At 42.2% G+C, this 7,325-nt stretch overlaps 1 non-coding gene across 1 annotated transcript; it reads left to right on the top strand.

The window, feature by feature from the left end:
- The first annotated feature begins 6,450 nt into the window (after positions 1-6,450).
- Positions 6,451-6,558, top strand: LOC130958283 (small nucleolar RNA R71). Its single transcript, XR_009077413.1, has one exon. It is a non-coding gene; the product is annotated as a small nucleolar RNA R71 (small nucleolar RNA).
- Positions 6,559-7,325: the final 767 nt, after the last annotated feature.

Consider the following 7,325-nt stretch of genomic DNA (forward strand, 5'->3'; position numbering starts at 1 on the left):
GCCTATGGATGCATATGATCATGAAATACAACTTAAGGTATATGCTCAACATCATCCATCAAGAGGTTGCCTAATCGGGAAAAAGATTCAAATTACATGGTGGCCAAATCATGCAATTCACGAAGTTACAAACTCGAAGGCAATTCTCATCTTGGTATTTTCAAAGGTAAGAATGAAAATTCAAAACCAAGTTAAATATAACCTCAATAATAGAATCCAACAAAGATTATTGGTGCACGAAATTGTGATCAATACTTTTCAAAACATAAACAATCCCTAGTAATGGCTCCAAAGACTTGGTGCTCAATACCATGGCATAAACACAACTTCGCACAACTAACCAGCAAGTGCACTGGTCGTCCAAGTAATAAACCTTACGCGAGTAAGGGTCGATCCCACGGAGATTGGTATGAAGCAAGCTATGGTCATCTTGTAAATCTCAGTCAGCAGACTCAAATGGGTATAGTGATGAACGAAAATAACATAAAAGATAAAGATAGGGATACTTATGTATATCATTGGTGTAAGAGCTTCAGACAAGTGCATGAAGATGCCTTCCCTTCCGTCTCTCTGCTTTCCTAATGTCTCCATCCAATCCTTCTTACTCCTTTCCATGGCAAGCTCGTATAGGGTTTCACCGTTGTCATGGCTACCTCCCATCCTCGCAGTGAAAGCTAATGCACGCACTCTGTCACAGTGTGGCCAATCACCGTGTGGTTCCCTCCCCTACCGGAATAGAATCACTCTTTTGCGTCTGTCCTAACGCCCAGTAGTTACAGGTTTGAAGCACGTCACAGTCATTCAATCATTGAATCCTACTCAGAATACCACAGACAAGGTTAGACCTTCCGATTCTCTTGAATGCCGCCATCAGTTCTTGCCTATACCACAAAGATTCCGATTAAAGAATCCAAGAGATATTCACCAAGCCTCGAATGCTTGTAGAACAAGAATGGTTGTTAGTCACCTTGTTCATAGGTGAGAATGATGATGAGTGTCAATCATCACCTTCATCAAGTTGAAGAACAAGTGATATCTTGGTAAAAGAAAGTGGTATTGAATAGAAGAACAATAGTAATCGCATTAATACTCGAGGTACAGCAGAGCTCCACACCTTAATCTATGGTGTGTAGAAACTCCCGTTGAAAATACATAAGAACAAGGTCTAGGCATGGCCGAATGGCCAGCCTCCCAAATGATCTAAGATAGCATAAATTAGAAGATAGCTACCATGATGTCCCAATACAATAGTAAAAGGTCCTACTTATAGAAACTAGTAGCCTAGGGTGTACAGAGATGATAAATGACATAAAAATCCACTTCCGGGCCCACTTGGTGTGTGCTTGGGCTGAGCAATGAAGCATTTTCGTGTAGAGACTTGTCTTGGAGTTAAACGCCAGCTTTGGTGCCAGTTTGGGCGTTTAACTCCCATTTAGGTGCCAGTTCCGGCGTTTAACGCTGGAATTTCTGTAGGTGACTTTGAACGCCGGTTTAGGCCATCAAATCTTGGGCAAAGTATGGACTTCATATATTGCTGGAAAGCCCAGGATGTCTACTTTCCAACGCCGTTGAGAGCGCGCCAATTGGGCTTCTGTAGGTCCAGAAAATCCACTTCGAATGCAGGGAGGTCAGAATCCAACAGCATCTGCAGTCCTTTTCAGTCTCTGAATCAGATTTTTGCTCAGGTCCCTCAATTTCAGCCAGAAAATACCTGAAATCACAGAAAAAACACACAAACTCATAGTAAAATCCAGAAAAGTGAATTTTACTAAAAACTAATAAAATATACTAAAACTAACTAGATCATACTAAAAACATACTAAAACAATGCCAAAAAGCATACAAATTATCCGCTCATCACAACACCAAACTTAATTTGTTGCTTGTCCCCAAGCAACTAAAGATCAATAAGATAAAAAGAGAGAATATGCAATGAACTCCAAAACATCTATGAAGATCAGTATTAATTAGATGAGCGGGGCTTTTAGCTTTTTGCCTCTGAATAGTTTTGGCATCTCACTTTCTCCTTTGAAACTCAGAATGATTGGCTTCTTTAGGAACTCAGAATCCAGATAGTGTTATTGATTCTCTTAGTTAAGTATGATGATTCTTGAACACAGCTACTTATTGAGTCTTGGCTGTGGCCCAAAGCACTCTGTCTTCCAGTATTACCACCGGATACATACATGCCACAGACACATAATTGGGTGAACCTTTTCAGATTGTGACTCAGCTTTGCTAGAGTCCCCAATTAGAGGTGTCCAGGGTTCTTAAGCACACTCTTATTGCCTTGGATCACAACTCTTTTTCTTTCTTCTTCTTTTTTCTCTTTTCTTTTCTTTTTTTCGGTTTTTTTTTTTTCGTTTGCTTCTTCTTCTCTTTTTTTTTTTTTTGTATTCACTGCTTTTTCTTGCTTCAAGAATCATTTTTATGATTTTTTAGATCCTCAGTAACATGTCTCCTTTTTCATCATTCTTTCAAGAGCCAACATTCATGAACCACAAATTCAAAAGACATATGCACTGTTCAAGCATACATTCAGAGAACAAAAGTGTTGCCACCGCATCAAAATAATTAAACTGTTATAAAATTCAAAATTCATGCAATTCTTTTCCTTTTTCAATTAAGCACGTTTTTATTTTAAGAAAGGTGATGGATTCATAGGACATTCATAACTTTAAGGCATAGACACTAAGACACTAATGATCATAAGACACAAACATGGATAAACATAAGCACTAAAATTCGAAAAACAGAAGAATAAAGAACAAGGAAATCAAGGAACGGGTCCACCTTAGTGATGGCGGCTCTTCCTTCCTCTTGAAGGTCCTATGGAGTGCTTGAGCTCCTCAATGTCTCTTCCTTGCCTTTGTTGCTCCTCTCTCATGATTCTTTGATCTTCTCTAATTTCATGGAGGAGAATGGAGTGTTCTTGGTGCTCCACCCTTAGTTGTCCCATGTTGGAACTCAATTCTCCTAGGGAGGTGTTTAGTTGCTCCCAATAGTTTTGTGGAGGAAAGTGCATCCCTTGAGGCATCTCAGGGATCTCATGATGAGAGGGGTCTCTTGTGTGCTCCATCCTTTTCTTGGTAATAGGCTTGTCCTCATCAATGGTGATGTCTCCCTCTATGTCAACTCCAACTGAATAACAGAGGTGACAAATGAGGAGGAAAGGCTAACCTTGCCAAGGTAGAGGACTTATCCGCCACCTTGTAGAGTTCTTGGGCTATGACCTCATGAACTTCCACTTCTTCTCCAATCATGATGCTATGGATCATGATGGCCCGGTCTAAAGTAACTTCGGACCGGTTGCTAGTGGGAATGATTGAGCGTTGGATAAACTCCAACCATCCTCTAGCCACGGGTTTGAGGTCATGCCTTCTTAGTTGGACCGGCTTGCCTCTTGAATCTCTCTTCCATTGTGCGCCCTCTTCACATATGGTTGTGAGGACTTGGTCCAACCTTTGATCAAAGTTGACCCTTCTTGTGTAAGGATGTTCATCTCCTTGCATCATAGGCAAGTTGAACGCCACCCTCACACTTTCCGGACTAAAATCCAAGTATTTCCCCCGAACCATAGTAAGATAATTCTTTGGATCCGGTTCATACTTTGATCATGGCTCTTGGTGATCCATGCATTGGCATAGAATTCTTGAACCATCAAGATTCCAACTTGTTGAATGGGGTTGGTAAGTACTTCCCAACCTCTTCTTTGGATCTCATGGCGGATCTCCGGATATTCACCCTTTTTGAGTGAAAAGGGGACCTCGGGGATCACCTTCTTCAAGGCCACAACTTCATAGAAGTGGTCTTGATGCACCCTGAGATGAACCTATCCATCTCCCATGACTCGGAGGTGGAAGCTTTTGCCTTCCCTTTCCTCTTTCTAGAGGTTTCTCCGGCCTTGGATGCCATAATGGTTATGAAAAAGCAATGCTTTTACCACACCAAACTTAAAATGTTTGCTCGTCCTCGAGCAAAAGAAGAAAGAAGAGAGTAGAGAAGAAGAAATGAGGAAGAGGGAGATGGTGGTGTATTCGGCCAAGGAGGGGGAGAAGGGGTGTTTTGGTTGTGTGAAAATGAAGGAGTGAAGAAGGGTATTTATAGGAGAGAGGGGAGATGGGGTTCGGCCATATTGGGTGGTTTGGGAGGGGAAGTGGTTTGAATTTGAAGGGTGAGGTTGGTGGGGTTTTATGAAGGATGGATGTGAGTGGTGAAGAGAAAGATGGGATTTGATAGGTGAAGGGGTTTTGGGAAGAGGTATTGGGTTGATTGGTGAATGGGGGAAGAGAGAGAGAGTGGTGGTGGGGTCCTGTGGGGTCCACAGATCCTGTGGTGTCAAGGAAAAGTCATCCCTGCACCAAATGTTGCTCAAAATCACGTTTTGAGCCATTTCTGGCGTTAAACGCCGGGCTGGTGCCCATTCCTGGCGTTTAACGCCAGGTTCTTGCCCTTTTCTGGCGTTTAACGCCAGTCTGGTGCCCCTTTCTGGCGTTAAACGCCCAGAATGGTGCCAGACTGGGCGTTAAACGCCCAACTGCTAGGCTTACTGGCGTTTGAACGCCAGCAGCTTCTTCCTCCAGGGTGCTGTTTTTCTTCCTGTTTTTCATTTTGTTTTTGCTTTTTCAATGGATTTTGTGACTTCTTATGATCATCAACCTACAAAAAACATAAAATAACAAAAGAAACTATATAAATTATAATCATTGGATTGCCTCCCAACAAGCGCTTCTTTAATGTCAGTAGCTTGACAGAGGGCTCTCATGGAGCCTCACAGATACTCAGAGCAATGTTGGAACCTCCCAATACCAAACTTAGAGTTTGAATGTGGGGGTTCAACACCAAACTTAGAGTTTGGTTGTGGCCTCCCAACACCAAACTTAGAGTTTGACTGTGGGGGCTCTTCTTGACTCTGATTTGAGAGAAGCTCTTCATGCTTCATCTCTGTGGTGACAGAGGGATATCCTTGAGCCTTAAACACAAAGGATTCTTCATTCACTTGAATGATCAGTTCACCTCCATCAACATCAATCACAGCCTTTGCTGTGGCTAGGAAGGGTCTGCCAAGGATGATGGTTTCATCCATGCACTTCCCAGTCTCTAGGACTATGAAATCAGCAGGAATGTATGGTCTTCAACCTTTACCAAAACATTCTCTACAAGTCCATGAGCTTGTTTTCTTGAGTTGTCTGCCATCTCTAATGAGATTCTTGCAGCTTGTACCTCAAAGATCCCTAGCTTCTCCATTACTGAGAGAGGCATGAGGTTTACACTTGACCCTAAGTCACACAGAGCCTTCTTGAAGGTCATGGTGCCTATGGTGCAAGGTACGGAAAACTTCCCAGGATCTTGTCTCTTTTGAGGTAATTTCTGCCTAGACAAGTCATCCAGTTCTTTGGTGAGCAAAGGAGGTTCATCCTCCCAAGTCTCATTTCCAAATAACTTGTCATTTAGCTTCATGATTGCTCCAAGGTACTTAGCAACTTGCTCTTCAGTGACATACTCATCCTCTTCAGAGGAAGAATACTCATCAGCTCATGAAAGGCAAAAGTAAGTCCAATGGAATCTCTATGGTCTCATGTTGAGTCTCAGATTCCCATGGTTCCTCATTGGGGAACTCATTGGAGGCTAGTGCACGCCCACTGAGGTCTTCCTCAGTGGCGTTCACTTCCTCCCCTTCCTCTCCAAATTCGGCCATATTGAGGCTTTGCACTCTCCTTTTGGATTTTCTTCTGTGTTGCTTGGAAGAGTACTTGGAGGGAGTTCAGTAACTTTCTTGCTCAGCTGTCCCACTTGTCCTTCCAAATTCCTAATGGAGGACCTTGTTTCATTCATGAAACTTTGAGTGGTTTTAATTAGATCAGAGACCATGGTTGCTAAGTCAGAGGGTTCTGCTTAGGATTCTCTGTCTGTTGCTGAGAAGATGATGGAAAAGGTTTGCCATTGTTAACCTGTTTCTTCCACCATTATTATTGAAACCTTGTTGAGGTCTCTCTTGATTCTTCCATGAGAGATTTGGGTGATTTCTCCATGAAGAATTATAGGTGTTACCATAGGGTTCTCCTAGGTAATTCACCTCTTCCATTGAAGGGTTCTCAGGATCATAAGCTTCTTCCTCAGATGAAGCCTCCTTAGTACTGCTTGGTGCATTTTGCATTCCAGACAGACTTTGAGAAATCAATTGACTTGTTGAGTCAATATCTTGTTCTGAGCCAATATGGCATTCAGAGCATCAATCTCAAGAACTCCTTTCTTCTGACTCGTCCCATTGTTCACAGGATTCCTTTCAGAAGTGTACATGAATTGGTTATTTGCAACCATTTCAATTAGCTCTTGAGCCTCTGTAGGCGTCTTCTTCAGATGAAGAGATCCTCCAGCAGAGCTATCCAAAGACATCTTGGACAGTTCAGAGAGACCATCATAGAAAATACCTATGATGCTCCATTCAGAAAGCATGTCAGAAGGACATCTTCTGATCAATTGTTTGTATCTTTCCCAAGCTTCATAGAGGGATTCTCCATCCTTCTGTCTGAAGGTTTGGACTTCCACTCTAAGCTTACTCCATCTTTGGGGTGGAAAGAACTTTGCCAAGAAGGCATTGACTAGCTTTTCCCAAGAGTCCAGGCTTCTTTAGGTTGAGAGTCCAACCATATTCTAGCTCTGTCTCTTACAGCAAAGGGAATAGCATCAGTCTATAGACCTCAGGGTCAACCCCATTAGTCTTGACTGTGTCACAGATTTGCAAGAATTCAGCTAAGAACTGATGAGGATCTTCCATTGGAAGTCCATGGAACTTGCAATTCTGTTGCATTAGAGAAACTAATTGAGGCTTAAGCTCAAAGTTGTTTGCTCCAATGGCAGGGATAGAGATGCTTCTCCCATAAAAATCAGGAGTAGGTGCAGTAAAGTCACCCAGCACCTTCCTTGCATTGTTTGCATTATTGTTGTTTTCGGCTGCCATGTCTTCTTCTTCCTTGAAGAATTCGGTCAGGTCCTCTAAAGAGAGTTGTGCTTTGGCTTCTCTTAGCTTTCTCTTCAAGGTCCTTTCGGGTTCAGGGTCAGGTTCAACAAGAATGCCTTTGTCCTTGCTCCTGCTCATATGAAAGAGAAGAGAACAAGAAAATATGGAATCCTCTATGTCACAGTATAGGGATTCCTTGAGGTGTCAGAGGAAAAGAGAAATAGAAAGAAGAAGGAGAAGAATAATTCGAACTTTACTTAGATAAGGTTCGAATTGTGCATTGAGAAGGAGTGGTACTCCATAAATAGAAGGATGTGAGAAGGAGGGAAGAAGATTTTCGAAAATTAATTAAAATATTTTGAAA

Source organism: Arachis stenosperma, chromosome 10 (assembly GCF_014773155.1).
Source record: "Arachis stenosperma cultivar V10309 chromosome 10, arast.V10309.gnm1.PFL2, whole genome shotgun sequence".
NCBI classification, from domain to species: Eukaryota; Viridiplantae; Streptophyta; class Magnoliopsida; order Fabales; family Fabaceae; genus Arachis; species Arachis stenosperma.